The sequence below is a fragment of the Eriocheir sinensis genome, unplaced genomic scaffold, assembly GCF_024679095.1.
Source record: "Eriocheir sinensis breed Jianghai 21 unplaced genomic scaffold, ASM2467909v1 Scaffold1389, whole genome shotgun sequence".
Taxonomy (NCBI): Eukaryota; Metazoa; Arthropoda; class Malacostraca; order Decapoda; family Varunidae; genus Eriocheir; species Eriocheir sinensis.
Genome location: NW_026110727.1, coordinates 71,599 through 78,659, shown reverse-complemented (window position 1 = coordinate 78,659; position 7,061 = coordinate 71,599). Strand labels below are relative to the sequence as shown.

Here is a 7,061-nt window from a genome sequence, read left to right as displayed (position 1 = left end):
CTTCTGGTCAATATTTGCGTCCTGTCAACCAATACACCATGGCTGTAGCGACTTGCTCATGACCTATCCTGAGTGGCTGGTTGACATGACATTCTCCACTCTCTCTCTCTCTCTCTCTCTCTCTCTCTCTCTCTCTCTCTCTCTCTCTCTCTCTCTCTCTCTCTCTCTCTCTCTCTCTCTCTCTCTCACACACACATACACACATTAGAGTGACTCGCTCTCCCTTCCTCCTCTCCTCTCTTTCACCACGAAGAAAGGCAAAATGCAGAGGTGTAAACGGAAAGGAAATGATCAGGCACACGAAAGGAGGGAAGCGAGCATTGGAAAAAAGGGAAGGGAAATATTTTGATGTGAAGGAACAGCCCTTCCCCGCCCTTTCTACACATGCATACAAATAGTCCTCATATTCTAATTATATATAATTTTCAGAGGGATGCAAATATGGTGTTGCAGGATGAGGAAAGACGAAAAGCACGTGGGGTTGAAAGAAAAAAAATAGTGTTTGTGTATGAGTGTGTGTGTGTGTGTGTGTGTGTGTGAGAGAGAGAGAGAGAGAGAGAGAGAGAGAGAGAGAGAGAGAGAGAGAGAGAGAGAGAGAGAGAGAGAGAGAGAGAGGTGACAAACAGGTGTGCGGGGAGGCTGATGAAGGACGAAGGAGTGGTCGGGCCAATCAGAGAACACTTCAGGTCACGAGGCAGGCTGTGGCTTATGAGCGAAATTTTTGAGTCGTGAGTGAAAGGGTGGAAAACATTAGGGTTTGGAGGTGCCAAATGTATCAATTTTTAAGAGTTGGGGGAGCGTTGGAAGTGAGCCAAAAGTAAATTTGAGTTTCTCTTGTCCCGTGGCCAGCATGGTGCAGCAGGCAGCCAAGGTGGCGGTGGCGAGCGTGGTGGTGGCTGCGCTTTGCCTGATGACGGTGCCGCAAACACGTGCCGAGGAACGCCAAGACAGGTGTAGGTACAACTTGGGCGCAGGCGAAAGGCAGACCATCTCCTCATCTCTACCTGGCTCTGGCAGACCCTCTGGCAGAGACGTCTTCAAATCATCCTCCAGAAGGTTCGGGTGATGGCCGTAAATGTTTGTCTAAGCTTGGAATATTAGTCATAATAATGTGGTACGTTCACAGAGCAGGTCGTATATGGCGTTTTTGCATCGGCGGGAAGGAACTCGGAGAGCAGCAGGTGGGGAGTTGACTAGACAGCTTACGGCAGGGGGTAGGGTTCGATTCAGTGCCGCCATTCCAGCGCTGATGTTTCAGCTCCGCCGTTTCAGCGCCAACCCGTTTCAGCGCCAGACTATTCAGCGCCACCCTTTCAGTGCAATAAAGCAACACTTTACTTAAAGAATCATACTTATTCATGAGATTAGTTTATTTGCTTTAAAATTATTAAAAAAAACATTTAAAATCGTTTAAAAGATTTATTTTTAGTGTGATAAATTGTGCGCAATTGTACGCAGGTATTCTACTTCATTTCTGTTCCTATACTCAGAAACAATTTTCAATATTCTTTCATCTACTTTTCTGTATTTAAGTAATTTGATTTGAGGTTCATATCCCGCATTGCTTGCCTATTTGCTAATTGTGCAATGCCAGCTTGAGACATTTTCTAAGCACTTTGAAGTTCACACGTCTTCTCAGCCCGATATCTTGCATCTGTTTTTGCCCTTTCTACCTCGACTTCAACTGTAGATGGGGGATGGGTATGTTCGTTAATCTTCTTAATTACTGTTTCCTCTAATGTATGAATTCTGGCTCTGCATCTTCCATCTTCATGGCATCGCCAAAACTTAACATCATTCTGTGTCTTACTTAATTTATTAAATCAATATGGATATCCTTCATGACAGAATTTCACTCTTTCTCTTTTGCTTTGCACTGGTTGTGCCATGGGTTAAAGTTTGAAATTTTAAGTCTAAGAAAATCAGAATAGCAGGTGTCAGCTCCAAATGCGAACTATACAGAGGTGAGTGGGTGAGGAGCTGGCAGGAACAGGCAGGCAGGTAGCGTTCCACACCCATCTAGCGCGGTGCTCTTTCCTGGTCTGTTGTTGGTAAGCTGAACCAACCACCCTCACCTCATGAACACTGAGTGGGGTTGGAGGAGAAGGGGGGTAAAGAGGAGATTTTCCCAGCTGTTGACTAGAGGAACAGAGTGGTTAGTTGTTTAATATTTTGTTTAGTAGTTGTTTAGTAGTTTAGTATGCTATACAGTGTTTGAGATAATTTCGATTACCCACAAAGATTATAATGATATCCTTAATATGTAAACGTAAAGGCTTTAGCTGTTCCGTTCTTTTAAGGTACCGATTTAATGGGGAAACTGTTTGGCACCTTGTTTCCTACCACCCGTCATCATCCTTACATCCAACGGTTATACAAAAAAGACACCTATTATGGCTAATGAGAAGCGCACAGGCGCTGAATAGTTAGGCGCTGAATTGGGCTGGCGCTGAATCGGCGGCGCTGAATTACCGGCGCTGAATTGGATCATCCCCACGGCAGGGGCTTTGCCACGCCTTGGCATCTCTGTCACTACATTGCGGCTGTTTGGCCGATGCAGTGTGAAGAAAAATGACGAGATGGCATACAGCAGGAGCTATAACCTCTCTGGCCTCAATCCTCAGAAGGCTTATGGGCCTGATGGAGTGCCTGCTATTGTCCTTTAGAACTGTGCTTTCGTCCTAACACCCTACCTGGTCAAACTCTTTTGTCTTTACCTTTCAACATCTATAATATCTTTCCCTCCTGTTGGAAGTACGCCTACATACTGCCTGTGCCTAAGAAGGGTGACCGTTCCAATCCTTCAAAATACCGTCCAATGGATTTACTTTCCAGTCGTTCTAAAGCTTTTGAATCAGTCCTTAAACGGAAGATTCATAGGCATCTATCCACGTCTGACCTATCTGATCGCCAGTTTGGGTTCCGCAAGGGGCATTCTGCTGATGATCTTCGTGCCCTCCTAACTGACTCTTGGTCATTCTCTCTTAGCCGTTTCGGTGAAACTTTCGCTGTTGCCTTAGACATTTGGAAAGCTTTCGATAGAGTCTGGTACAAGTCTTTGCTTCTAAACTTCTCTCCTACGGTTTCTATCTCTTTCTCTGTATTTTCATCTCCAGATTCCTTTCTGGTCGATCTATCTCTGCAGTGGTACACAGTCACTCTTCTTCCCCTAAACGTATTAACAGTGGTGTTCCGCAGGGTTCAGTCCTATCTCCGACTCTCTGTTGTTCATTGATGATCTTTCCAAAACAAACTGTCATATCCAGTCTTACGCCGATGACTTTGCTCTGCACTACTCAACATCTTTTGATAGAAGACCCTCCCAACTGGAACTACATGATTCCAGGTTGGAGGCCGCAGAACGCTTAAACTCAGACCTTAGTATCATTTCCACTTCGGGCAAGAACTTGGTGTCCTTCAATGCCTCAAAAACTCAGTTTCTCCACCTTTCAACTAGACACAATCTTCCCAACACGCTGACTGCTCTTCTGAACTTGCTAACTGCATGCCTACCCCTTCCCGCGGCCCCACTGCACACGACTTTCTACTCTAGCTCATCCCTATCCTGTCCAAATCCCTTATGCAAGAGTTAACCAGCATCTTAACTCTTTCATTCCTTACACTGGCAAATTCTTGAACAATTTGTATTGACTCCCACCTACGACTTGAACTCTTTCAAGAGGGGAGTATCGGGACTCCTCTCCTTCCGAAATTGACATCACTTTTCGCCACTCCCCTAAACTCTTTTTATAGGGGCAGCGATTAGGAGGCTTTTTTTTTTTTTTTACCCTTGAGCTGCTTCCTTTGATGTAAAAAAAACCGTCATTTCTGTAACTGTACTGGCTTTTAGGCCGATACAGTCTGAAGAAATTTCACGAGATAGCATACAGCAGGAGCTATGCCACACACTGGCATGTCTGTCACTACACTGTGGCTGTTTGGCCGATGCAATGAATACACTGAAGAAAGTTCATCTATTCTTTTCACAGGAATATTATTTTTGTTACATTGATTCACTACAGAGAGAGAGAGAGAGAGAGAGAGAGAGAGAGAGAGAGAGAGAGAGAGAGAGAGAGAGAGAGAGAGAGAGAGAGAGTCTAATAAGACGAGCCGAAAATTTGCCACAAGACATTTTTCCGACAGAGTAAGAGGGACAGAAGGGGGAGGGGGATTGGCGTTCCATTGGTGGTGGTGAGCGCCTTGGTGATTTGCTCTGCTCCCGCCGTAACTCAGCTCGTTTTGAAATGTCCATTCCTTCAGCCAATATCTGCCCCACGATGACGGATACCCATTATTTGTATGTTACGTGACACCAAATGTATTCAAGATTATCGTTTGTTGATGCATTACACGCATTACACAGAATATAGAGAAACTTAAGTAAAATAAAGAAGCGCTGTTGAGTGTCCGCTCTCCTACAGGTTTTGCCCAATCCCCGTCGAGTTAGCTGTCAACCCATCACCAGCAACAGAGCGGCTATGATGCTCTTCCTTCATCGTCTATTGAGAATATATTAGTAGTAGTCTCATTATTATTATTTATATTATTATTATTTATATTATTATTATTATTATTATTATTATTATTATTATTATTATTATTAGTAGTAGTAGTAGTAGTAGTAGTAGTAGCAGCAGTAGTTGTGGTACTATAAATATATTATAAAATGGGTAATTTCGAAATTCTCTCTCTCTCTCTCTCTCTCTCTCTCTCTCTCTCTCTCTCTCTCTCTCTCTCTCTCCGACAGGTGCTCGAATTACAACTTCACTTGTGTGGGCGGCCGCCTCACCATTTCTTTCAGCGAAACGGTGAGATGCGCGATCGGAAGTCTTATTGCCATTTTCGATGGGAGAAATGTGAGGTGAGTGTGTGTGTGTGTGTGTGTGTTAACAAAATATATCTATTAATTCCTCACATCCCGTCTCTCCACTAACAAGTGTGTGTGTGTGTGTGTGTGTGTGTGTGTGTGTGTGTGTGTGTGTATCAGAGGGAGAGAGAGTTATATACAACACATTCATATTAATTCGTCACTGCCTTATCCCTTCACTAAACAGTGTGTGTGTGGGGAAGGGGGAGTGAGGAAGAGGGAAATAATTAAAAGACGACACACATCTATTGATTCTTCATTACATCGTCTCTCACTACACAGGGTGTGTGATAGCTTCTCAAGCACCCTCCAAACCAGTGGAAGCTCCTTAAGGGTCTTAGCCAGCCGCCGTGGTGGCTCTGGTGGTCACGGAGGACGCAGCTTAAGTGCGAGCAGCGAGAGTGGGGATGTGGGCAGGAGACATGGCTCTGGAGGACATAGTTCTGGAGAACATGGCTGTAAAGGCGACTGCTATAAATTCACAGTGGAGTGCATTGTTGAAACCACAACCTCTTCCACTTCCAGCACTACCACTACCACTACCACTACCACTACCCCTACCACTACCACTTCCGGTTAGACCTATTACCTGCCACCATCACTACCACCACCACCACAACGCCACTACCAAGAAGACGCCACCCCCACTACCAACCACCCAACCAGTAGTGCGGACCCCACTATCGCCCTTTAGACTTACCACCACCATCACGTCTACTGCCGCTACTACCACCATGATGACGATGACAAGGCAAGAGGAAAGTATGATGATTGGCACGATGAAAATTGTGGTGGTGGTTGTTTATTAATTGGGGTATTTGATCATGGCGCCGCAACCACCATGGACACATAGCGCTGGTGGTGGTGGTGGTGGTAAAGATATTTTTTGTTGATGATAAAATCACCGGATTTTTTTTTTTTTTTTTTTTTTTTGACTGATGTACCCATGAAACCCTGCACGTTTTGCACTTTCAAATATATCATAATAGCATGAGACGTTTTGTTTGATTTCAATATACTGTTTCTCAGAGAGCGTTATACAGGAGTAGATGCAGTCTCCGTTTCAGTGCTTAGGTAGCCAGACAAAGGACTGAACAAAAAATATGTATACAAATGTCTGCAAGTTTCCACGAAATAAGGCAAAGGGTGCCAAAAATATATTTTCCATTTTCGGCATAGAGCTACTGTTGATGTTATTATGTTGATGTTATTACATTATTTGCCGCCAAACCTACCGGAAATGGACGCGACTTATTCTAGAAAATTTTCTACGGAAACACACACACACACACACACACACACACACACACACACACACACACACACACACACACACACACACACATGCGCGCACACACACACACACACACACACACACACACACACACACACACACACACACACACACATGCACACACACACACACACACACACACACACACACACACACACACACACACACACACACACACATGCGCGCACACACACACACACACACACACACACACACACATGTGCACACACACACACACACACACACACACATCGACTGCGCTACCACAGCAGGCGCTGCCGCACGCTCCGCCGAGGCCCGGAAACGGCAGCGCTACGCCGACCTCGGTCAGCGGTATGACTTCATGCCGCTGACGGTGGAGACGACCGGAGTCCTCGGTCCCGCCTTCAGCGACCTCATCAAGACCCTCGGCAGGCGCATCCGAGAGAGGACGGGGGAAAAGCGGGAAACAGAGTGGCTGCGGCAGCGGGTCAGTCTCGCAGTGATCCGCGGGAACACAGCAGCGCTATGCCAGCAGCGCCCCACATAAGACCCAACTCGTCCTTTATTTTGTTATTCTTTATGTATAATTCTTTAGTTTTTTGTATTATTTATCTGTAGTATAGTAAAAGATATGGTTGAGTGCCACAGTCATCGGCGTTCCGGCAGGGGCCGATGAATTGCAATGCGAACAATCTAACCGATTGTTCCCATCGTAACTCCCTTCCGGATGGAGACTCTTATTTATAAAAAAAAACACACACACACACACACACACACACACACACACATGCACACACACACACCGCTCCGCTCCGGTAGCTACATTAAGTGAAGATTAAGTGGAGTCTCTGCCCTGTCAGGCTCCGCCTTGGCGGGCTGAGGTTCGAGTCTCGCTCAGGCCTAGATTTTTCCGCTGAC

The 7,061-nt window shown here is 45.5% G+C and overlaps 1 long non-coding RNA gene across 1 annotated transcript; it reads left to right on the top strand.

Moving 5' to 3' along the window:
* The first annotated feature begins 711 nt into the window (after nt 1-711).
* LOC126989955 (uncharacterized) lies at nt 712-5,877 on the top strand. The gene is made up of 3 exons (XR_007743912.1): nt 712-1,056; nt 4,748-4,861; nt 5,150-5,877. It is a non-coding gene; the product is annotated as an uncharacterized LOC126989955 (long non-coding RNA).
* Nucleotides 5,878-7,061: the final 1,184 nt, after the last annotated feature.